The sequence below is a fragment of the Camelus bactrianus genome, chromosome 8, assembly GCF_048773025.1.
Source record: "Camelus bactrianus isolate YW-2024 breed Bactrian camel chromosome 8, ASM4877302v1, whole genome shotgun sequence".
NCBI lineage: Eukaryota > Metazoa > Chordata > Mammalia > Artiodactyla > Camelidae > Camelus > Camelus bactrianus.
In genome coordinates, this window is record NC_133546.1 from 95,114,869 (window position 1) to 95,141,511 (window position 26,643).

Sequence of the window (26,643 nt, forward strand, 5' to 3'; positions counted from 1 at the left end):
ATTTTCTTTGGGACTTACACTAGCCAGGAAACACATAATATTATTAGAAGGGAGACTCGTAAATCACTTTTATATTAAGTTGACATTTGTTGAACACCAAAAATGTGCTACATTCTTTTCTGAGCATTTTACAGAAATGAGTCTTTCAATCTTCTCAACAAGCGAGTAAGGAAGGTTTGATTGTTATCCCAGTTTTACAGTGTGGAAATTTCGGCACGGAGAGGGTAAGTAAGTTGGCCAAGGTCACAGAGCTAGTAAGTGGCAGAGCTGGTATTTAAACCCTGGCTGTCTGGTTTTGAGCCTCCCAGAGATGGGCTTTGGGTGTTTAGAGGTATCTGCATCCCTGAATCTTTGTACCACTTTGCATCTGTTAGCCCAGAAAGGACAGGGAAAGGAGAGTTACACAGGTGCTCACTGTCATGTCTCGGCCACTGTCCACAAAGTGTGCACTGTGATTAGCGTTAATTATTTTCTAGGCAGTAGATCTGTTCGTATAACAGAAATTTAGTCCATTGAGTTAATCTACAAACCCTTCCTTCTCTGCTTCTGTCCATGGTTGCCATGTGACTGCCTGCCTGTGATTGGGCTGTGGAGGAGAAAATGTACTCATGGTTGAACTCTGATATTTCAGTCTGGTTTATAGTTTCACTTCTTCTGTTACATTAATAAGTTTCTGGTTTTCTTGCATCAGTGTGTCATGAGCTTGGTTAATGTGAAAACAGTCCATGGGAGCCCAGGGATGCTAACGGTATAATTTCTGAGCACACTGTGGCACTTCTACCCGTGCAGACCTGGCTGGAGGATGTCCGCCTTCCTCACTGATTTCTCCAAACAGCAGGGTCCTCTCCCAACCCCGGATATGAGGCTGGGAGCTCTATGAGTTGGCCAGTCGGTGGCCAAGTCCACCAATCAGAAAATGATGAAGTACCCGTAAGTGGGTTTAATAGAAGAAAAGGGCTTCCAGGTAGTCCGATAGGCTGTTCGAGTCCATTTGGTGAGAAGCTGTCCACTGTCTGTGGTGAGCTGCTGCTTTGCTGTTGAAAAGTCTGGATTAGATGAAGGGATTTAAAGAAGGAGAAAGGAGTGATTTCAGGTGGTACGTCCACACCGGTGAGAAGTGATGGATGACCGCCTGTGTGAGACATAGACAGAGTCTTACAAACTTCATAAAACAGCTTTAAAAGCTCTGCCATCTGAGTGCACTTCATATGGGGTCCAGTTCATCTCTGGTCGTGCTGAGAGGGCAAATAATTGATGATGGCGGAAAGGACACGGAGGCATCAAAAAGTCTCAGTCATGTTCCCTGTTTAAAGGATGTGGCACAATGTAATATATTTGAGCTGGTTTTTCACTGAACAACTTTTAGTGTTTTCTGGGACTCCCCAGTGCCCCAAGGCTCCATGCAGCTGGGTGTCCCCTCAGAGCAGCTCTGTCAGCGCTTGCCCTGGGCTGACGTGGTGTCGCGGGGAGCAGGACTGTCAGCGTCCACAGCTCCTCCGAGATCCGTCTCCTCATCCGCAGTGCCAGGTTGCTCATCCGTGTCTACTTAGTAGGTTTGCTGAGAATCACACGTGATGGTTTTCAGGTGTGATTTGTGATTCTCTCTGTAATTGGCATATAGTCAGTGTTTGATAGAAACCCTTGTTTTTTTAGTATAATTGTAGCAGCTAGATTGCAGTGGTTTGTAGTCTGTATTTTTTTATAACTTTATTCTTATTTTTAAATATGCACTTATTTTTATTTATTTTTTTGGAGGTACTGGGGATTGAAGCCAGGACATTGTGCATGCTAAGTAGGTGCTCTACAACTGAGTAATACACACCCTCCTTGTCTGCACTTGAAAATAAATATTGCAATACACAAAATAGATGTTAAACACCATCATGGGGCCTAGTCTCTGTATAGACAATTGAACACGTATGCTATTTCAATAAGAATAAATGTTGTTGAGACATACAATTCTGAATCTGTTAATGTGCTTAAAAACGATCATAGGTAGTGATAAACACGAGTCTTTGATCCAGTACTTCTTAGGGTCTGTTTTGCCATCAATGGAAATTACATTCTACAGAGAAGGCTAATTGGGTCTGTTTGATAATTGGATGGTTTAGCAGATGATCAAGGCTTTCAAAAGCTGACAGAATTGTATTTTAAACTAACTACAAAGTTATCTTCTAGAAGTTGGAATTCCTAAGCTTGTGAAGTGTCCAGTAGTCCAGGGAGTATGTGTCTGTGTCTGTGGGAACGTTTATGTGTGTGATTTCAGGAAGGTAGAAATAAGTTCCATATGGACTTCTGATACCTTTCTCCTCCAGTTCAAGATGTAGGCATATATTTACACAAATAAATTGATATTCTTTTGTCATTTGGCATATTGGGAATAAGAGGTTGTCATATTTGTTTCAGAAGGGTTGGGGAGCATGAGCTTAGAAAACGGGAAGAGAAAGAGGCCGGGAGGCACTTCACACTCTGTGCAGGATTTGAGGAACAGTAGCTTTTCTTTTTTCTTCTAAAGCAAACTGGCGCTGAATTGTAACATACTATTACTCAGAATTGCTTTTCTGATCAGATACAAGTGCCTCAGAATTTTGAAGGCAACATGAATGGTGAAATGTGTTTTAGCAGTTATCTTTAAAAGTAGTTTTATTTTTCAAGTAAAAGGCTATAGCCTGTTCTTTCTTCCAGCGGTACAAGACATGCTCATTAATCTATGTACATGATCTGTGTGCTTAGTTTCTTTGGTTTTTTTTTTTTTTTTTTTTTTTGAAATGCTTGTTTTATTGTGGTTTGAATGAATGTTTAAAATTTCTGGATTTTAATGTTTAGAACATGCTGATTTATGAGAACCGTTAAATACCTGATTGTTCTTTGGTCCTTGTTTTTGGGGAACCCTATTGAATTCTGTTGTCTGTTAAAGAGGGAAATGCTTCCTCTAGCCTGCAGATCATTAAGTGAATGGTTTGCAGTGTGCCTTTAAAATTATTTGAATGCATTGAGCATGTTTGTCCAGTGAATTCTGAATTAACTCATTCTATTGACTTTGCTTTTGTTCTGTGGCTTTTGCTCCTCTCCACAAGAATTTGAATTCTCTGTTGCATTTTGTATACGTGTTCTTAACAGGGGAAGAAATTTTGCATTTTTACAGAGGTGGCTTTTCCTATCCCCTCTGAATGCCTTCTATAATTGATACAATAGTAATCTGTTATTGCAGTGCATAATTCTTTCATAAACTATTTTTTGGCATAATCAGAAACAATGACAAAGAATGATAATAAAAAATATGAAAACCTTCCTTCCTTTGAAGAATAGAAATCAGTTGGTCAGGCTCACGCATGCTTTGTGCCTGACACACTTACTCTCATGTCATTGTGTATCATGATTCGGAGATGGAGTTGCTCCTGGTTTATAGATTTTTGTTTTAGCATTTGTGTTGAATTCTTTCTGCAGGCTGATGTTTCCTGTTGGTTTTGTGGAAAGAGTAGAAGGGAAACAAATACTTTGTTTTGTTTTCGGGAGGCCTGAGTTGATGAGAAAAATGTTGAGGGTGGGCTGAGGAAAAGAGTGACACTCCCTCTCCTCCCGGCTGAAATTGATAAACAAAGAAATCAATTAAGTGTATCGGTATTTGACCAATAGAAGTTAGAGAGCCCAAAATGACTAGATATGCCCAATGGAAATTACTGAATTCACCTGCAGAATTATGTGCTTTACCAAGTAGAAGCAACTTAGAGCAATCAGAAAAATCAGTAATATGATGAGATATAAAAGGAATATTATATCTTTTATTTCTGAAACTTTTCTATGGTAAGTTGTGTAGAGCTAAAATTAAGTTTCAAGCACCAGGAGTTAAGAGTGTGGGTTGTTCTGTAGGATCGTTATTCACGGATGTGCCTAGACCCTGCTAGAGTGGCTGAAGATGGCAGGAAAAGACCCAGAGGCAGAATTTGTCATCCTAGGGTGTCCTCAATAATGGTTCCATGTGGGAGCCCATGATTGGTTTAACAAATTGTAACACACTCCAGCCGCCTGTGAACTTTAAGAAGAAAAATGTATGCTTAGAAACTGCTTTGCAAGCAAGTGCCTGTACATCCTCACTCCAGTCTCCTTGCATTAAAAAGCAGAGACAATGCTTTGCTTGCATATTTGAGCTTTTAGATTGCACTCTGCTGGTTGCAAAGCAAGGGCCGAGGCCCTCAGTTATAAACGCTGAGCTTGTGTGCTGTTAGATAGTCTATGATCCACAGAACAAGGACCTGGCTGGTCTGGTGGTCTGATTTGTAATTCACATGTCTAAAAATGGATCTTGTTCCCCTCACCACATGACTTCTCTAAAGATACACTAATCCTTTGTACTCATTGTGTATTCTACCATCTCTGCTTCATACTGTCTTTCCCGAAGTTCCTATTACTATCACACAACTGTTAATGAATTTTTCCTTTGATTATACACAATAAATAAGGGTGCAATTGAGAGCCTCGTGGAGTTGGCTCCCTACTCCCTCTCGATTTATTGACTTTTTCCACAGAGACTTGAATAATCATTCCATGTCGGTAAGACTTCTGCCAGCCAACCCACAGTTCCAGGTGAGAAGGATGCAGGTTTATCTCTCCTACCCGATGGAGAGAGAGGAGAGAATTGAGATATTCTCCCCGATGGTCCCTTCATGTCCCACGGCCACTGCAGTTCACCTGCAGCCTTCTGGCCTCTGCTCAGAGGGCCTATGTCCCTGGACTGACTGCAGCATTTTCTTCCCTTGTCAAAATTTCCTGTGCCTTTCAGAAGTTGGTCTCCTCTGCAATTCAACCCTGGCAGATGTGATGGTGGTCAGCGTGCTGGTGGGCAGTACTTTGGGGACTCCCAGGAGACATGCTGATTCTCCTGAGCCTCTCAATCGGGGTTACAGAACAGTCGAGCACCGAAGGAAGCCCATTCACATGAGGTCAACAGAGCATTTTATCACTTTCATTTTATTTTAAATTTTCAGTGGAGAAATAATTTGTAGCAAACTGTTCCAGATATTCGGCCGCCTGCTTTCCTCACCACCATTTCCTTGTTGGCTCTGGTGCTTGTTTTACAAACCAGGTTTCTTCTCTGGTCATTTTTAGCACCTGGGCTTGCCGAAACCTTGATCTGCATTTGAAGCAGAATGCTTCTTCCTGATGTGAAACTGATTTTCCTATTTCTGAATATTTCGTGTACACTCAGCAACTGTTTCAAGTGAAATGCTCTTGTCCAATTTCGGTTAACTCACATTTGCTGATCTCCTACTTTCATGCTGAGGGCAGTTTGTTCTTCCTCTAATGAAAGTTAGCAATTTGCATTTACTAGGGAAGGTACTGGGCCGAGGTGCTTTTTTTCTTACCAGTTTTAATACAATTCACCCATTTAAATATACAGTCGTTTTTACTCTATGCCCAGAATTGTGCATCCCATTTAATCTTAGAATATTTTCATTCCCCCAACAGGAAGCCCCGTATGCATAAGCAGTCATTCCCATCTTCCCCATCCTCCCCCAGCCCCAAGGAGCCACTCTTCTCTCTCTGTGGATTTGCCTGTGCTGGACATTTCATTTAAATCGAGTCACTTCATGTAAGTGGAACCGTCTATTGTGACTGACTTATTTCACACTGAGTAACGTTATCAAAATTTGTCCACGTTGTGGCCTGGGTCAGTACTCTATGCTTTGCTATTGCTGAATAATATTCCACTGTAAGGCTGGGCCCCACTGTTTACCCATTCATCAGGTGAAAGGCAATTGGGTTGTTTCTGCTTTTTGGCTGTGATGAGTAGTGTCGCCATGAACATTCCTGTAGGAGTTTTTATGTGGACATTTGTTTTCAGTTCTCTTACGTTTGTGCCCAGACAGCAGAGTTGCTGGGTCATTCAGAAACCAAATGTTCAACTCTCTGAGGACCTGCCAGGCTGTTTTCCAAAGTGGCCATGTTGTGTTACGTCCTCACCAGCAAGGGCTGATCGGTCCGCTTCCTCTGTGTCCTTATTACTGCTTGTTACACTTTTTTTTATTATAACCTATTGTAGTGAGTGTGAAGCGGTTTCTCCTAGTGGTTTTGACTTGATTTCCCTTACAGCTAATGATATTGAACATCGTTTCATTGTGCTTATTGGCCATTTGTATATTTTCCTTGAAAAATACCATTTCAGATCCTTTATTCACCTTTTAATTGAGTTGCCTTTTTATTGTTGAGTTGTAGGAGGTACTTTTTTTTTTATAGATACAAATTCCTTATCAGATAAATGATTAGAAAAAATTTTCTCCTGTGTGTTGTTTTTTCTCTTACTGGATGGTCCCCTTTGAAGCAAAGTTTTAAATTTTGATGAACTCCAATTTATCTCTGTTTTCTTTGTTCCTTGTGCTTTTGGGGTATTATTTAAAATCTGAGGTATTTTATTTAAAATTTTATATATAAAATAACTTAATTCGTAGGACCGTTCTAGGAGATGGGTGCGGTTATTGTCCCCAGTGTATGGATAGAAGACTGAGATGCAGAAAATTTCTCTGAAATATCAGTTTCACAGCTACCCAGTGCTGTGGGAGTTCAGACACTCATGTTCGTCCCAAACATCTGTGATCCTCACCACCATGCTCCACTACTTCCTGGAATCGTTAATGAAAACGTCTTTCCTTTTTTGACTCCTTGTTAGTTTGTTTTCACATTGGGGACCTCATCTCCTCATTTTCCTTTCGGATATCAGTGTAGACTTATTTTAGGTCTCATGTAGGCAGAAGCATTTCTATCAGTTAACATCTTTATTACTCACTCTCCAGTGACGATTGTTGCTAGTTGACCTAATCAAGTTATGCTTAAGTCTTTCCTTCTCATGACACTAAAAACAGTCATGACTTACAGAATGCTAAAAGCAGAAAGTACTTGATTGATTTTATTTTGCTACCCAATCAAACCAATCAAATAAAAACCCGCTGTTGACACAGAATATAAGCCCTCCAGAATAGGGTCACTGTCTTCCTTGTGTTTCATTTATTTGGTCACAGTGTCTGCATAGTGCCTTGCTGTTCACCAGTTTTGTTAGGAAACGGTGCTCGTGAATCATTGTAAGGACAGAATTTTGACAACAGACTGTGTTGTTCATTTCACAAGGGAAAAGATAATATAGAAATACTGCTCAGATCTATTTTAAAATTAAGCTTGGAATTTTGAGAACAATTCAAGAAACCATACAAAGATTTTTCACTAATTTTAGATCTATCTTAAACACATTATGGTTACATAGCAGAGTAACTTATCAAGTAGATTTGACAAGAGGAGTGTATTATTGATTTTTTGTTTTAGTTGAAATATTCTATCTGGGATAAAGTAATCAGTGCCTATAAATGAACAAATATGTTTGTATTTCTATGCAACATGGGAGCAGACTTCATATGTTTCTATATAATATATATGACTGTGTGTTTTAATCTGTCTGTCAGTGTTTTTATAGTTTTTCAGCAATGTTGTAACATTAGAATTCTAAGAAATTCACTCCCGATACTACTGCAGTTTGTACTGTGTATCCTGTCTTATGTATGGGATTCCACTGTCCCCTAAGTGAGGAATTTCCTCTCCTATTGAGTTAGAAGCAGATTTAAAGGAACTGTGATTTCTAGGCCTTTGCTCTCCATGTGTTTGCACTTGGGTGTCAATCACAATTTTCCCTTTCTTGAGTTTTCATTGTTCAATTAGAATTTTTGAAAATAACTATTAATATGTTTCACTAGTCTCCCTAGAAACTTGATGTTTTTGTGCTTTTCAGTTTTCAATTTATGAAAATTGTAAATGCACACTTGTTTTTAAGTAGTCCTTTTTCACTAGATATTTGTTTACCTCTTTATAGTTAAAATAAGTTTTTTTCCCAATGAATGAATCACTGTGCATGTTTTACAAGATACCTTACTTTTTATTTTTCTTATTCTAACAGGTATATTCATTGTACAGAATTTTGAAAATAAGGATAAACCCAGTAATAACTTAAAAATGGCCTCTAATCTCACCTGGAGATACAGTTGTAAGGTTTGAAATTGAGAATTACAAATCCTCTCATGTTTTTCTTCTTTTTCAAGTACGTTTTGGTTACTGAGTCCCTCGAATTCCCATATGAATAGTAGCAGCAACTAGTCAGTTACTGCAGAGGAGCCCGCTGGGATTGTGATCGAGACCACGTTGAGTATACAGATCGCTCTGGGGAGCACTGCCATCCCAAGAGCGCTGTCATCTGATACAGGAATGTGCGTGGTGTGTCTGTCCAGGTATTTAGGTATTCTTTAATTTTTTTCAACAATGCGTAGAGTTTACATAGTATTATTTTACCTTATTTTTTTGCCTTTATACTGAGTACAATTGTGCAAGGTACCAGGATCAGAATTGTATTATAGCCCCGCCACTTCCTGCCACCATGTACGCTGCACTCTTGCTTTGCCCTGTGTAAAATCTTGCACAAAATAGGACCTAAGTAACTCTCTCTTGAATGAATGATTATATGATTGCTGGATGATGCTGGAGAGTCCTTGTGATGATGTCTTTTTCCCAGACTTTCCCCTCTTCTTAACTATGCCTTTTCTCTTCCTTTCCTCCAGCCTGGGTTTCAGCCTGCCTGTGGCATTGATTTTCCCTGAGTGTGGACTCTTCCTTTCACTAGTTCACGATAATGTTTCATGCGGGCTATGAAAATTTGCTTGATGTCAAGAAATAGCAAATTCACTGCATGCTAGTATTTTTAGTCTGTGGTATTATATTATCCATTGAAATTAAATCAGGCTGACCCCCTGAGCTCTCCCCTGAGCTCTTTTCTCCTTCCTACAGGTGATACTTCTCTGGTTGCTGTCTGTGCCCTTCCCCCAGACTTGGTTTTGGAGTTGAGTAAGTCACCATCAGTGGAGCTCTCTCTTTAAAGATGAAGAGAACATTTGCTCCTTCTCCCTGGTTGGGGACTGGATGAGATGAGGTAACAGATAAAGAATGGAGCCCCATCTCATTCTGACTCCCGCTCTTTCCGTTCCTTTCTCCAGGGGAAAAGAGTACAATTCAAAAATATAAAGATTGTGAGCTAATGAGATAGACAAGACAACCGAACATTTGTTAAATATCCTTTCATGCCGGAAACAAATGTATTATACACACAAAAAGCACACAAATCACGGTAGTACTGCGGTTACAAACGTGGGTCCGAGTTCGAGTCCTGCTCTGGAGTGACCAGTCCTGTGAGATGGAGAACTGGTAGGTCGGCTTAGCCTCTCCCGGACTTGTTTTCTGTCCTGCAGAGATGGGGCTCGCTAGGCGTCCCTCTCCCGTAGAGGTGCTGTGGTGTGTAAATGGCGCTCGTGAGCAGCCCGAGCACAGCTGCTCATTCCTCGTAAGGGTAGGATAGCATCGCTTTTGCGGTGACAGATTTATGACCGTCCCGTTTAGACTCTCAGTGCTCCGAAGGGATGCCTTGTGGTTAGGAGATGGGATTCTCACTTCTGTAAATACCCAACGATTGTGTTATTGGGCCGTGCTGATTTGAATCTATTCTTTAGAAAGTACATATTGTAGGTATATTTTTCAAGCATGCATGCTATTTTCTTTTATTATTTATAGTTCTACCCTCTCATCTCTTGGTGTGACTTTTCATGGAATCCAGGAAACAGTCCTAAGCCACCTGCCTCTTCACACTTCTCCGTGGTGGTTTTCTTCCCTGACTAGAAGAGGGTTTTGCACAGGAACTTTTATTTGTTCCCCTTTTCTTGGAGTCACGCTTTCTCCCCAACTCTCACCTGTACATCTGTCCATTTCTCTACCCACTGATTCTTCTGACTTGTTCCAAAAAGCATTTCAGGCTGCTTACAGAAGAACAGATACCAAATAAACAGGTGAGAAAATGGGGCCAAGTTCAGACAGTGAGGCTAGGAGGCGAGCCTGTGTGAGAGTTGCAGGCGTGAGACACACGCCTCAGCCCTGTGACTTATAAGATCGACAGCAACAGTGTGCCTGAGGCTCCCAGCAGACACAGGGAAACAGGGTTTGTGGGAGATGCTCACTGGCTGTGAAATAAATAAGTGGCTTAGGAGATGCCCAGCCTTTCCAGCTACTAAGGCTTAGGAGAATATTTTGAGTTTCTTCCAAAATCAGAGTATTGCATCTTTTCATTTTTCAGAGTTCTATGTATAGTTGGTTACATTCTATACCTGGAAATTTCTCCAAAACTGCTTCCCACGTGAGTCCCATGGCTCGGGAATGGGGTGGTTCTGCTCATTGACGGGTGTAGGCCAGAAACAGAAAATGACAGCCTCAAAGGAGCCTGGGATTTTTCAGTTATGTTTTGTCAGTGCTGTAGATTTCAGAAAACGCTTTCACCGTTTCTCTCCATCTGAGGTGGCAGCGTGCTCTCTTAGCAGCATCAGGAGCTCAGGGCCACGGGATGGTGGGGGCTGACTGCACTGCTATCAAGACAGCTGTGCCAGTCACTGCAGGCGTGGTGATTTTACATAGTGCATTTCATGTTCTTTAATAGGTTTCAACAGGTAGTTAATTAACTGAGTTAATTAACGTTTAAGAAATATGATGCTTTGTTGAAAAGACAGTTATAGGCAGAATATAAGTTGTGAACACTTTAAAAACGGTTTCATTACTGAAATTTTAGTAGGGAAGATTTAGTTTATCTTATTTACACCTCTCTTCAAAAGTAACAAAGAAACAAGACAGAAAAAGCAGAGGATGATTTCTGTTCTTCCTCTCGGCTTGCAGGTGCCCTCACCTCCAGTGGCATCCATCCAGACACCAGCACTGACACTGGCCGTGCTCAGAACTGCCTCAGCCCTGAAGACACAACTGACAAATAGAAGGGGGCTACGCCCTGTGACAGCAGGTGCTCTCACTTTGTGGGTCCTTATGTAACTGCGAGGTGCTATTCAGGATCTCCCGTTCTACACTGTGTGACGCTGCTGCCGTGTCTCCTAGTTATTTCTGTAAGTACTCGTGTATTTTTTTCAATGTGTGGTACTAGACATCTAAAAATGCTTTTTTCAGATGAAAAATAATGTGTATTTAATATAATAATTCTGAAAAAAGGGACAAAAAGGTCTATCCTAGTCTCACTACTCAGAGATAATAATTAACACTTTAACATCTATTTTCTGTTCTTTTCATCAGTGTGTATTATGTCTGTCATAAAAACCAGCGATCACTCTCTGCCTGTTTACTGTGTGGAGACCTCCATTTTCCATTCGGCTTATTACACGTTTTTCTACAGTATTCTCTCTCCCCTGGCATGATCTTTAATGACCAGTATAGCATTCTGTCTTGTGGAGGCATCATCCATTTTACTTCGGACTTAAATAAACTTTTAAATTCCAAGTATATTTAACTGAAATACTGAAAAGAGAACTGTGGTGGTACCGAAAGGCCCCTACATCCCTTCCCCTTTTTTTCCTGAGAGTAAAAACTGCTGACAATGTGGTGTATATATTTCATGACTTTTATGCCTGTCATATATATATACACATACATACATACATGTATATGAGAAATCTATGTATATGTGTGTGTATATATGCTTTATTGAAAAATAAGGCCATACTATATGTTTTGTGCAGCTCGGTTTATTCACTGACGTGTATATCATAGACCTCCTCCCACTCCAGACTCACCTGGTCCTTTCAGATAGAGTAGAGGGGTCTCCTGATGTGCAGTAAATTTGGTCTCTTGTGTAAGGACACCTTTGGTGGGAGAGTACTGTGGACAAGGCCTTGGACCACGCCAAAACGCCTGCCCCTTAGTGCCCACAGCTCGCTTTGATTTACCGCATCATTGTCTTGATGGTGGATACTTAAGTTTTCTCCATTTTCCACTGTCAGAAAGGGTGTTTGACTGGCGTCCTTCTTGTACAAACATTCCTGTGATCTTGTATGAGTATTCCTTTAGTTAAGGTTTTTGGAAATTTAGTCCCTGGATGTGACAATTACATACATCACAGGCTCCTTTCAAGTGACTCTAGAAATTCCTTCTCCTGCGGGGAATGAAAAGATGTAGAATAAATTATGTAACCAATTCTCTATCGCTGGATATGATTTCACTTCAGCTTTTCTTCCCACCATTGTAAACAGTGCTGTGTAAATGCTCTGATGAGTACATCTTTTTGAACTGATTTTTTTCTAAATGAAACGATTCCTAAAATGGAGTTCAGTCTGTGTACACACATTTTTCAAAGTTTACATATCCATTGACACGTCGTCCTCCAAAAAATCGCTCAGTTTGTTCTCTCAAAGATGGACACTACCTAGAATATTTTTTAAAAACATTTGCCAATATGATGAACAAAATTGCTTTTTCATTGTTTTAGTTTGCACTTGATGACCAGTGAGGTATTGAGCATTTTTCACTCATTAGCCATCTGACTTTTAAAAGGTGAATGATCCCTTTTGTCCTTTGCACACATTTAAGTGAGGGAGCTTCTTGTTGCTTTGTGACAGCTCTTTGTATGTTATGAACATTAACCCCTTGTCTTCATTAACATGTATCACAGAGCTTTTTCTTGTCATTTCTTGCCTTTCATTTTGTTCAGTAGGTTTATTTTTGTTGTGGCCGAAAATAATCTTAAGACAGTAAATGTCTTCTTTTTGGGTTTTATCCTTGATATTATTCTTAGAAATACTTTCTTAGAATGGTATATATCTCCTCTGTAGGATTTTTTAATCTCTATGATGGAGATGATAATACTACTTGTTATAGTGAGGAGAAGTTGAATTACTATGAGCAAAGTGTTGTATTTGCTGTTATTAGTACTTTCTAATATTTACATCACTATCTGTAATTTTTCTTGTGGTCATTATGACTGGAATAGAATTTGTTTTTTCCAGGTGATTCTCTGATTGTCCCAAGACAATTATTGAATTCATACTTTGCTCTTTGATTTGAAATACCACCTGTACAAAATATTTATGTACACTAGAGTCTCTTTTTGAGCTCATGGTTTATTTCTGTCAGTCTTACTTTCTTACTCCAGTGCTATATCTTACTTATTGTAAAAATTTATTTAATATCTGACAGTGCGATTTTTTTTATTCTTTTTTCCATCCCCAATTTTCTTGTCTAGTATTATGTCTTTATTATTCCTGAAGAGTTCCAAAATATTTTGTTCAAGTTAAAAAAAACAGATAAGAGCTGTCATGGGATTTTTTAGTAAGTTTTGAATTATCTTTAGGAGAACGTTCATCTTTACAAAACTGCTTTCCTCCATACAATATGTTGATGTCTCTGCATTCACACTTCTTACTTTACCCCTCAGTACAGTCCTGTGTTTCTCCATGTACAACATGGGCATTGTTTTTGAGTTTATTCCAGATTATTGTTGATGTTTTTGTTAATTTTGTAAGTGAGAATTTTTTGCTATTATATTTTTTAACTGTTAAAACTGACACCTAGGAAGGCAGATTCAATTTGTAAATACTCACTTTGTAACTTGTCATTTAAAATTGTAAGTATTAAGTACTTGTTACAGAATACTTTCTTTTCTGTTTTTAAAAATTTGTTTCCAAGATTCTCAAAATGGTCATAGCTAAGTAGTATAGGTAGGGAGACAGATGGAGAGAGGTAGTGTGGCTCATGTACAAACTGTGAGCACTTTCATGGCTGCCTTTATGCTGGAAAAGCCACTGAAGAGCCCAGGTAAGACCAGGGGTGTCTTTGTACGCACTTGAAAGCCAGCTTTCCTGCCTGTATGGAGAAGCCTGGTGAGTGAGGCAGGTATATGATCAAGGTCGAATGGAGGTTATTGGCTGCACAGAGCACTGTGTCTGTGAGAACAGGAGACCATCGCCATGGGAAATGCTTGGTGCCAGGAACAATGCAGGGAGCTGGGAAGCCTGTCTGTTAAGGATTTTCCAGCCCTGGGAGTGGGAAGATCAGACTCTGCATTCAGATCTGAGTTTGAATTCATCCTCTTTAGTTTACTGGTCCTCTGACTTTTCTCAAGTTATACATCCTCTTTGAACTCCTGTTTTCTTGTCTCTCAAAACAGGAGAATTACGGCCTGCTGCTAGTGTTTGATCAGGGTAAAAAATTTGTGTCTATAAGATGCCATGTACAGTCACAATCTCAGTGAGAAATGGGCTGTCGCCTCTTCTTCTGCAACTCAGTGCTTGACGAGACATAGGGGAAAGCCAGTCCCTAATTTGTGTGTGATGCAAGTAGGAACAAAATTAAAGTCTTGCCTTTCCCTAGTAGTATTCTTACTCCTTTGCTTCATTTACTTCTTTCCTCCATTCCTTTCCCCTTTCCCCTCCTCCATCAAAAGATCCTGGGACTCTCTCAAAACACTAGATTCAAGTTACTTTAAAGGTTGGCTCATCCTCATGAAATGACAGTAACATAAAAAAAACTGTACACATCCCAGAATGCATTGTATTTGATTTACACACACACACGCTTGCACACAAACACACACACAATCAGGCTACCTCCGACTTGCAGAGGGAGAAGGAACACTTTTTCTGAGTTTTCATTCACTGAGCGTGAGAACAAAGTCTCTTACGCAGACTTTCACCAGCCTTCGTGCATGGTGTTTTTAATTGGATTTCTTCTTTTTGGCCATAGATATAGTATCCTAATAGAAGAGAGAAAGTGAAGACATAGACATTCTGCTGAGATATTGGTGTCATCATATTTGAGTTGGAAAGCGCTTAAGACAGCATAAAGTCGTAACTTTTTATGAGTGAGAATCCATGATGTTGTAACTTGGAGAAGAACCTGGGTCTTCTGCCATCTTGTCCATGTGGGTGAAGAGGCAACTGGGTGGGGGATGGCAGGGATCTTTCTTGCTTGAGTTCCATGGTCTTGCTAGTTTTCATTGCTCAGCTGCCTTTAGTTTATGTCCATGAGGCCTCTCATGGGAAGGTCACTCTGTCCTGATAGATTGTTTCTTATCAGCAAAAAGCTCTGGACCCACTCATATTTCCCAGAGTTTTCTGCTGACCTGCTGACACTTTATATAAATGAGATCTAAGATACTACTGAATATAAAATCCTTATTGTTATCGTTTGCCCTCGAGTTCCATAGGAATGCGGTGTTGTCTCAGACTGTCTAAAGCTAGTTCTGAACAAAGATAGGGTGATAGGCTGTGCTGCTGGACCTCCACAGTCGAAGGGGATTTCCACCTTATTTTTTAGAATCAGGCAGATGAGTTCAAATCTTGCCTTTACCAGTAATTATCTTTGTTACTTGGGGGAGAAACTGTACTTTTTTGTGTCCAATTTTCTTTGTTTGTAAATAAGTTCAGTATTTATTTTAAGGTTTCTGTTTTAGAATTGAATGAGCTAATTCCCTCATTTATACCTAAAATAGTGATCGCGTGTTTCTATGCTGGTGTCTTGGAGGTTGATTACTTTGGGACTCGGCAGTGAGAATGGGGGTGGTGGACCCCTGGATAATAGAGCTTATATTCCAGCATATGCTTGTAAAAGACTGGATGTGCAGTGAATTTTTAGTAAATATCCACTCCTTTCCTACTCTGCATTGATTGTGTATATATCTTTATACTAATATATGAACAATTTTTATTGCAATTTAAATATCTTTGTAGTATTTTCAATATGTAGCTATAAAAAATACGTGAAATAAAATGATTTGACTTTTATTTTCTTTTCAATAAGCAAAACAAAATAAAATAGAAAGAAAAAATTTTGAAGGAGTAGAAATAATTTTATTTCCATGGAATCAATTCCATATAATAGGTTTTTTGGTCGTGTTGTTAAACAGCATATAAAATTGATTGGTTGTGACATACTGGAAATGAGGAAACAGTGGAGACATACTACCTCTAATGCAGTAATTTATTTACCAAGTCCAAACTCGTTCTGCTTGCTGCATGACAGGCCAATAAATCGGGAGATGAGCTTTTGGAGGAAGGAGTAGTGACTTTATTTGAAAAGCTGGCAGACTCAGAAGATGGCATACTGATATCCAGGAGAACTCTCTTCCCCAAGTCAGAATTCAGTCTCCTTTTATACTAAAAAGCGGTGGGGGTGTGGTTGGTTGTTGCAAACTTCTTGCTGTATGAATTTATTTCCTTGGAATCCTTTGTTCTTGCAGCTGTCCATGTGGGTCAAATCATGGCGCCCCTGTAAAACCTCAAAAAAAACAAAGGTTATTCTTTATTTTGCAACTTGCCATCTCTACATAAGTGTAGAAGAGCTAACATCCTTAAAGATCAGAGCCCGCAGAATAGGCCCTCCTGGATATTTCAGGCTAAAGGCAACTTTCTTTTACAAAAGGTGCAGAGATAACAAGTCTTAGCCTAGAAAATAGGGTACAGGTTTAAAGCCAAACGAACACATCTAACATGGAGTCAAATTTGTTCTTTTCTATTACAATTTCTTTTTCCACCTCATAGATAATTTTAGTAAGAAACATGAGCAATTTTTTTACTTTTGCTCCTTAATAACGGATAAGTGGCCCAACTACAGTTTTGTGAACAGGGATGCTGTGCGGGCATAGGGGTCACAGCAAACTCTTGTTGGGGGTGGTCGACCCTGCAACATGTCTGATGCCCTGTGAGTGTTGGTGAGGGTCCCCCTAACCAGGGGCTCTCTTCAGGAACCACCATGTGGGCATTGACCTCTGGAGACTACTTTTTCAGCTGTAGGAAATTTTTTTAGATGCTGTGATGAAAAAATCACTCCAGCTGAGGATAATCAGGGAATAAAGGAAGGGGAAAAGGGCTTGGAGTAGTGTATAAGAGAAGGACAGAATATCAGGGAGCCTGGGGGCTTGGGTGCGGGGCCTCGGGAGACAGAGTAGCAGAGGTGGGGAGGGGCCCGGCTCCAGAACCAACTCCTGCACATTTCCCTGCACCCAAGCCACACAGCTTTTAATTGGGCCCAAGACTCTTTCCTGTCTGGATGTCACCCTGGGCAGAAAGTTGAGAATCGAAGGTAAGGGGTGGGCAGCACTCACCTAGGGGGTCACTGAGGACTTTGGTCAAGTCCACAGTGCCTTTTCTAGTCATGTGTCTTCACCTGTTCTTTATCTCAGGATCTGAGAAGCAGGAGCAAGGAACTCAGGGAGAGATCCAGGAAGACATCTGACTCTGTTAAGAGACGACAGTCACAGCGACACGGGGAGCGAGGACACTTGCAGCAAAGTAAAATGACTTCACAAATATTGCATGAGAGCTGCAGGTGTGAGAGAGCCTAAGCCTGTCTCAGAGTGCAGGGGACAAGAGGAAAGGAATGGTAAAATTAACACTGACAATTGAAATTTTGTTAAATAGCCTGCTAATATAAATTTTGTCAGATGAATTTATGAAGGTGTAATTCTATGATCATTTATAGGTACACACAACCCCACCAGCCCCTCTTTCTCCCATCGGGGATGGGCTTTCTCAAGCACAGTGCCCCTCCTGGTTGAGTGGGCCACGCTGCGGGTCCTCGCCTGGGGCCAGGCTGCTGCAGGGCACTGAGTCCCCGAGGCACGCCCTGGGAGACACGACAGGAACATCTCTGCTCATAACTGAGAGCCTCCGTTTCCCCCTGTAGTGTAAGAATGCCGGTGAATCAGTTAGAAGCATGCATCCAACCCGTCCTTCCGTGTCATCACCATCTAGAATCGGTGCCTGAATCTTCTGAATTTCTCCAGAATGTGGTTTAAAATCACTTTCGACAATTGAGTGTGTGTCCTCTTACAAGTGGAGGAATTGCTGCCGTTTCCCTGGAACTTACTCACCACTAGTCCATCTGATTTTTCTGTGCTAGGATTCAGTATGGCACGCTAAAAATTCTGCATTCAGATCTTGAAACACTGATGAAGAGGATTATTTATTTTATTTCTTTATATGATAGTGTTTTACTTTCAAAATTCAGAGTTTTCTGTTCTTTCAAAAATTTTTTGGGGGGTTGGAGAAACAACTTTGCTCTTACCATCTCTGTGACCTGTTGCTTTGTGCCTCTCACCTGTCTTCTGTCACTTGTGAGGTGGTTCCATTTGTGACCCTGTCAGGGTTTTTCATGTTATAAAACATATAGTCTGTTAAAGTACATTCTCTTTTACTCCGAAGACATTCCACAAATACTCCTTAAATCTGGGTGTGGTTTTAAGAAGACGGAATCATTAGAACATGTACTTGCAGGTTGCTAGTGCAAAATCCCCAAATCAATAGTCTAGCTCAACATCTAAAATCTTTCTCATCTACCTTGGATTTGTATGGATAAGTGAAGCAGTTTGCTAAGAACTCAAGACCAGGGTTAGAATACAGGCTGGTGTAGCTCAGCAGGTCCTCCCAAGCTGATGCTCTGCCAGAGGGCGGGTCCTAGGGGATAGGGCGTGTCCTCCTCTACCTGAGCTGACAATTTGATGGCAAAGATCTTTACCAGGTGAAGAACTGGGAGTTTCTTCTAAGAAGAGTGGGTTTGAAAAGAGTCCTAAAACCGCGGAAGTGACACAATTCCTTTTGTCTCAAGTACGTGAGAGCGGCTGTGGGGACACTTGGGAGACTCGTAAGTCCAGGTGTGCAGTGTTGGTGGCTTCCACTTGAGCGGTGGGACGGTCAGTGGGTAAAAGCGAACAAATTGAAGGCATGTTTAGATGGTAAAAATGAAAGGATGAATGCTATCTGTGAAGGTAGGATGGAGTAAGGCCCAGGATTCTGGGTGGATTAATAAGGTAAGTGATGGTCCTGCTGTGCTCTGGGGAGGGAAAGCTGCAGAGGGAGCTCTGGGGGAAAACTGATGAGTTCAGCTGTGGGTGAAGTGAAAGGCTGTTAGATGTGTGGACTGGGAGATTTGGTGAGAGCAGGTACTGAGTAGGAGGAGGTGAGAGATACCTTCATATCAATTTGTCTTGTGAACTTACAAATAAGTATGAGTAATGACACACAACACCTCTATATTCTGGATTAAAACCCAGTAACATTTTTCTATATTGACTGCAGAGCTTCTTAATTATTTTTTAATAGAAATAAAAAAATAGAAACAAAATAGTGGAGTTAATGAACATCTTAGAGTTGATGTGTGTCCTTGTATGTATTTTGATGCCTCATCTGTTTATAACCATAATCTACAAAAAGTTAGCTTGCTTAGCATAAGAGTTAAACAGAGGGATGTGAAACACACTGTTGGGGGTTTAGGCTGATCACCTAGGGCAAACTATGTCTCCTCTCTGTCCCTTAGTTGCTTCTTCTGTGACTGCCTCCAGGCCCCTCATCACAGCTGATTTCCTAGACTAGATTTTGGGAGGGAGGCTGCTGAAGGGGCTAAGAAATGGTAACTGCTTGGGATACTGAAGAGAGAGACAAAAACAGATTAAAGCCGAGAAACTGAGTACAAATACCCTCAAAAAAGGAAAAAAAAATCACACAGTGTTTTGAGCCACTTAGCGTAAGGGAAACAAAATCACGTGGACCCAATTTTCTTGAGCATATGAGTATAGTGGGTGGGAAGGTGTCATCAGAAAAGTGTTGAGAAAAGGCCTTTTGGTTTCCCTTGACGTTTGCAGTAAGGATGGGAGCAGAAGCGAAAACCCCCTGTTCACTGTGGAAGGTGCTCTTTTTTGCAAAACTGACCAAAGGTTGGAGACCAGTCATCAGCGGTGCTGGCAAATGAAGAGACTTCTGTATTGGGTGGGGCACTTGCTGTGACTTCCAGGTGGCCTGCTGGCTGGGGGCTGTGAGGTGGGCAGTAGGTTTGCAGGGTGACCCGGGCATAATTCCTGGCTCTGAGGCTGCTGGTCTGACTAGCAGACCTGAGCACCCGCAGACCTAATGGGGCAGCTCAGGATGTGGCCTGGGACACCTGCCGTTCTGAGGGCAAGAAGAGGGCTCCCCTGAGGGGGTGTCCCTGCGGAGAGTGGAAAAGTCCTCCTGCAGGGGAAGAAGTGCCTCTGAGCAGGGGGAAGGATGCACAGGCAAGACCAGCCTGAGCATGGAGGTTTTGGGAAGCCGGAAGTCATAAAGTGGCCCAAGCAGCCTTGTTCCTGCGAGATTGGAAGGAAAAGATGCTGAAAAGGCAGGCTAGGATCAGACCGTGTTGTGGGTTATGAGTGACAGTAAAGGACTGGTCAGGCAGGCACGAGAGAACCCTGTGGGCGTCCCAGCTGGGGCATCACGCCAGAGGGAGGAGCAGAGGTATGGACTTTGCCACTTATTAGCTGTGTGACTTTGAGCAATATCACCCCACTACTCTCTATATATATCTTCATCTGTAGAGTGACACAGCTCGTGTCATCAGAAGGCTTAGTTTAGCTCTGATCCTTTTGTCCAGTCTTGTCAGTGCTGCCCTGCAAGGTTCTGCAGCGGCTGCTGTTACCCTGAGATGAGAGGGCATAGAGGGACATTGTAATTCCCGAGGGCAGGAAGGGGTTGCTTTAAAAGCAGACATGTAGCCGCCTGCAGCTGCAGGCCTGCAGGCAGTTTGGTTGATGGTCCTGGAGAGGACTTTGGAGGCCTTAACATCATCTTAAAACTTGTTTTCCCTTGGGGACCGGATTTACCTTTGCAGATTAATGTTGAAGATTTGGGCTTCTGGCAAAGCTGTTTTCAGAGATGAGTATATACATAACATATAGTATAAAATAAAATGCTTTTATTTAATCTGTGGGACTTTGTAGCTGTTTGGAGCAGTTCTGTTGGCCTGGTCTCCACGGAGGACACTAGGGGTCAGCAGAGCGTGCGGGAGGGCAGGCCGACCGCTGTGCTTCTGCAGGGGGTTCTCCCCAGCATGGAGCTCTGTTAAGTTGAATCTTCTCTGAGTTTGGTTGCCAAGCGTGCAGACAGCAAATTAATGAGTTCTGGTGGGATTGTATAATGACAGGAAGAAAGAGGAAACCGTAGTTTTTCGGGACTAGTACATGCTTTTGGTTCCTGATTCAGTGTGTTCCATTACAGAATTGATGAGTTGTGTCTATTCTGGGACTTCGTTGAAATAATCGTTCAGCCTAAAATTTAAGAGTTATGTTTTATTTGGCGGGAGGGCTCGAGCCTGTATGACAGCCTCTCAGATCTCTCTGAGAGACTGCTCACAAGAGGTAGGGGAGGAGCTTGGATAAATAGGAGCTTTACAACAAAGACCAGGTACTTGGAACAATAAAAGATTGCTTGTTATCTAAAGAAAGCCAGATATCTCAATTTCAAATATTTAGTGCTTTTCTATGTATGGGATGAAGCAAACATATGGGTTATTGAATTCATTCCTTTGGCAAGCACCTAGCTATCTAGGGACAGTATCCTGTCCTTTCTTATTCTGAGTCTGCTCAGAGGGCACCACTGTGAGTGGCTGAAAGGCTGGGTTTCAGGCATATCCTTGCTGGGGTGTGGCAGCAGCTGCTGAGGGCTTGGTCTCAGCACTCTTTGTTTACTGACATGGTTGCAGTATTTTCACTCACATTGTAGTATTTTCATTCACAGTGCTCCCCCTTGGTCCTAAATTCGACCTATATTTTGAGAGACATTTCATGACCAATTTTGTCCCACGGTGCTAGGATGGCTCATTCCTATTTCAGGTGAAGAATTTTCTGAGCTGCCATTCAAGGTGTTAGGTTTTTTATCAGGCCCTGTTGATACTAAAACTTCTCTGGATCGCCTGTCTTACTAGTCTATTATGATCCAGGAAATGTTTGCCCTTCGTTGCTCATTCCCATACCTAGAATCACACTATTACATTTATTTTATGCAGGGTTAAAAATTTTATCTATTTCTTCAGGATGTTTAGCCATCATCAATCTTGTAGGCCTAGTTACACGTTGGGAAATGTAACAGACAACAATTTTATAAAATAGAGAGCATATAACTAATATAGCTAGTAACGTTATAAAGTCACGAGTAAGAATTTAATAGTAGAGAATTTGTATTTTTGGGTTAAAATTTTGCTTGTATTTCTGATTGAGTTTGAGTGATCTTATGAGAAAGTTCATATTTATGGTCAGGCTCCGAGCAGGTATTAATTGGCCAGGTGAGTTCTCCCACGTTGTAAGATCAACAGTGGCCTAAACAGAACTATAAATTATTTTTAGAATAACGTTTCTGAGGGCTATCTAGTTAGAGCCTTGGAGTAGGGAAACCCACCAAGGTAACACAGAAGTACTAGACATAGGTAATTTACCATAAACTTAACAATTGGAGTAGTTCATAATCAAAGGTAGGAGAAATTGTCAAAGTAATTGGTATACAAGCCTGGTCCGTTGTCTTGGGTCAGCTGTCGAGCTCAGATGTCGTCTTCTTCTCATCCTGGCCTGGTAGCTTTTTCACCATTTTGGCATTGTTTTCAGGTGAGCAGTGCTCTATAGGTCAGTGCACTGAAGGGGCTGTTTCTGATAGGAAATGAATCCGAAATTCCGTTTCCTTCAGCTTTTGTGTGTATGGTCTAGTTAAGAGTACTTGATAAAAGGTCTTTCCATTCAGGTTGGAGACAGTTCTTTAAGTCATGCATGTTCCAGTATGTATAATCCCCTGGCTTAGGTCATGGAGCATTGGAAATTTACACAAGAATAGATTACTGAGCTTCAGGAACAAACCTAGAGTATCCTTTTAATAATTAAATTAAACTGTACAGCAATATGACATAGAAGCAAGGAATGATCTGGGAAGTGTCTTAGTAAATATAGACCTCAATTAACAAAACTAGAACTTAATATCCAGTAAAATATAATATTTTTTCTCTCTAAAATTACCCTCATTTTTCTCAAATAAAGCCAAATCAAGATTAATTTCTTTACAAGTCAAGTCTGATTATTTGATCATATAGGCTTTTTTAAATTGGCTGTGTTGGAACTTTTAATAAGGAGTCTCAGGGTAGAATGTTAATAAGATTTGCTAAGGCCTGGAAAGCCACGTCAATGGCTTGTCATTGATTTCTGCCTTACAGATTTAGGTAAATTCTTTTCTCTTTAAAATTCTTAAAATACCTTTAGATTCTTATATCTGTTAGGAGATGATCTTCCTCATTTGTCTGATAGAGTCATTGGGGACCTAAGAGTTTTTAGTCTCTTGAAGGATCAGATAGAGAGAAAAGATAACTGTTTCAAGTCTGCTTACATAGGTATAATTTATCAAATTTCTGTGATTTATAACTAGCTTAAAAGGAAGAGTTTATGTCTGGGAAACAGGTTAAAAGCCAGTAGTAGTTCAAACAACATCAAAAATTATAACCATATTCATCAGTTTACTTAGTCCCACATAACTAATTCTTTTAATCAGAGTTTTCATTAGATATTTAAAATTTCTTACCCAGTTTAGTTCAGTGCTATCGTTTGAAATTTATTAGAAATCAGTAAATCTCCTTGAAGAGAAAGCATTTTCAAAATCATTAGATGAAAACAATTAAAAGTCTATAAAAGACAAAGATTTAAAAGCATGCTTAAACACCATTACAGTATAATCGATAAAGAAACCTGGTCACTATACCCAGAATTATCACTGGTAACATTTCAGATATACCAGAATTTTAGGGAGACCATATAATTTCTAGAATATCTATATTAATAATATTTTCTCATACAATATAACCTTAGAAGATTTATTATTCATTTGACAATATCATGTTATTTAACATGCCAAATGAAACTTACTGTTTTAAAATCTCTCTTTGGGATGTTTCAGGGGCCATCTGTAACTTCCCAAACTTAACTGGAGATTAAAAGAACTTTAATTAGAAATTGATATCTGGGGATCTTTTTAAAAGATTTCAGAACACTTGGTCAGATAAACATATAGGTCACTGTAAAGCAGTACTTATTCATTAACAAGAAAATACGTCAAAGGTAAAGGCAGAACAGATCAGTTAAGTGGTATAAGAAGGTTTACAATCTGTTGCTGAAGGTGGATTAACATTTCAAGAAAAATGTTTCCTCTTAACAGCGAGAAAACCAAATCTAATCTTGTACCAACTTACTTCTAAGATTCATTTACTTTGCCCAAGTTGATTCTAAATTTAGCCATTTCCGACAACGTACGAAACTCTTTCCTCAGGGTACCTCTTCCACAAGCCTTCCACAGCTTTCTATTCTCATATTAGTGTGTCCCTTATTTTCTCTTCCATTCAGAAATAACCAGCTTCAGGACAAAGTCACTATTTTTCATTAACAAAATATAATTCCATTCTTATATCTTCCTTTACACATTTATCTTACTTTCCTAGGATACTGAGATCATTCCCTTAAAAATAGAGTCTATTTCAGGGTGGCACCAACCATTTATTAATATATCTAAACACCTTTAGTTTCTCTGTAAGAGTAAGTTAAATGTTAAGTAATTCATATTTCAATCTTATTTTATCTGAAAATGGCATAGCTATTAAATAAAATCCTATCATTTAACTTAATTTAGCACAACTCTAGAATTTAAAGATACCAAACATTTAGAGATTATGTTAAGCATACATTTTAAAAATATATTTTAAAAATTTACCCAAAGCTCTCATCTCATTTGCATTTAATTTACTTAAAATTTTACCACACCACATTACTGTTATTTTTTTCTTGACAAATCTGCACCAGATATAACAGAATCTTATTTGACTTTCATTAAACCTAGGTACAGTAAAGGTATTATACTTAATATTGATGACTTTAAAGATGTCTATATTAATTAGAACATACTTAAACTAAACAATATCAAATATTATCTTAATATTGAATTTTTCCAGTTCACGTGATGCTGAAAGTCAATTTGTTCAGTTTTTATTTTAAAAATACTTAATTTATAAGCTCTTATTTTTTACGTCAATTAAGCAGAGCTCTTTGAATTTGATTTATTTTTTAGCTGTATAAATATCTCACATCTGTAATGTGTACGCAGGTTTATAAACAGACAAAAGCTAGAGATCTCATAGCTTCACTTTAAAAGTTACTTATAAGATAGGTATAATAATAGTTCTATTAAGCTGAATTTGCTTGCTCAAATCACTAAAGCTTACTATTTATGAAACAGATATTTAAGATTTCTTGACAAAGTCTGAAGGACCCGTCAGAGTTCTGAGTTCTAAAATGCCAAAAATTTCTTGGCCCTAAGTTTTATCACATTGAGCTAATTAGGCTCAGTCCTAGGTCACTGTTTCTGTATTTACATTTCTGGTCTGCAAGACAAAGACACAAGCTTCCAGTTCCCCAGAGAACTGCTCTGTCACCCAGACCCAATTGTATCTCCTTAATTGGCATTTTTTTATCAATCAGGAGAGCTGTAAACAAAGAATTCAATGTTTTAAAACTTTAAGGTTTACTTTATCATGTCTTCCAAAGCTTGCATAAGGTATTTAGTGAGGTCTCTTTTCCTTGAGTTATAAGTTAAACCCAGGGTAAACCTCTTATTATATTTTTTTTATTAGCCACTGTATATTAGTTTTTAGTTCTACGTTATATTGGATGGCTTATGTAACTCTATTGGTTTCCTTTACTTTGTTCAATTAATATTTTCTGAGGGACAGATATGTGCCCAGCCTTATAATACCAAGAAGGGGAAGCGTTTTTCCATTGAAACAGATCTATCCCACAACATAATTAAGCAAAAGGTTTATATAAAGACCATATAAATATACCAATTTTATAAACTTTTATCTCAAATATTTTAAATCTTATACCTTTAATTTTTATATTTATTAGGTTAATCAATAATTTTTATTTCTAGAAGGATTGCCAGAAACTTTTTTGTTGTTGTTGTTCATTGTATCTAATTTTATAGAAAAGTCTCTAGGATGCCCAAGTTTCAGCCAAAGTGCTTAGGTCCTACTCAATTTTTAATTTGATTAATTGGTCTGTTGTCCCAATCATTAATCAAGTATATCAGTCTATATATACATATATTTTAAACTGTGGCAAATAAAATCGACTTGTTTGAACTTTAATGTTGGGGGACAGTAGGTGATCTCTTTGGCCCTTTTTTTTAACTTTACTAGTGTAGTATCAAAACCTTGTATCTATTCCAAAAATGTCCATTTTATTTATCTCATTAAAATAACCATATAAAAATATTTATCCATTTTGGATAAGCCCTTATCATTTTTTTTCCACATTTTTACAATCCTTTCTCCAGTTATTCAAACTAATTACCAATAATTATTCTAAGTTTTTATTAACATCTCTAGAACCATTTATTGGAAAGGAAAAACACAAATGTAGCTTTTCAAACCAGTTTTTTTTTTTTTTAACTAAGTTCTTAGGTTAACCATTAGATATATTTTTCTATCTTTAAACTTGATTTTAATAGGTACCAATTAAACAGATGTTTATAATGTGATCTCTTTCAACTTTCACCAATTTAAAAGTTTTTCCAAATTAAAGGATCCATCATATGGCCATCAATTTATATATATATATAGTGATTTTAAATGAATAAGATGAAGAGGATTTCCACATGAGAGTGGGGGTGTTGCCTAAATAAAATTCAAAGCTTTACTCTCCAAAAGCTAAAGGCGTTGTGGTCCAGGCTGATGCAACAAAGTTTAAGATGGCAAAATATCTGAAAATTGGTACAAAGAATTGCTTAGAATCCAAATTATTTACGTGGCCACCATATGTACACAATACTTGTACCTTTTGTATGGCAGAGTCCAAGGTTTCCTTTAAAAAGAAAGTAAACATACATATACATACATACACACACTTAAAAGACCCAGAGTAAGATAAAACGTTTACATTTCAAGGACACAGGAAGAGAAATCCAAGTTCCCCCT

General features: G+C 39.4%; 1 protein-coding gene across 1 annotated transcript in view; it reads left to right on the forward strand.

The window, feature by feature from the left end:
* The window catches only part of LOC141578440 (uncharacterized), a 147,687-nt gene that overhangs the window by 104,563 nt on the left and 16,481 nt on the right, over positions 1-26,643 (forward strand). The window contains exons 22-27 of the mRNA XM_074368893.1: positions 8,079-8,264; positions 8,818-8,874; positions 9,024-9,231; positions 10,151-10,210; positions 10,741-10,961; positions 17,024-17,223. The gene's annotated coding sequence lies outside the window, so the exon portion shown is untranslated. The remainder of the gene's footprint in view (positions 1-8,078; positions 8,265-8,817; positions 8,875-9,023; positions 9,232-10,150; positions 10,211-10,740; positions 10,962-17,023; positions 17,224-26,643) is intronic.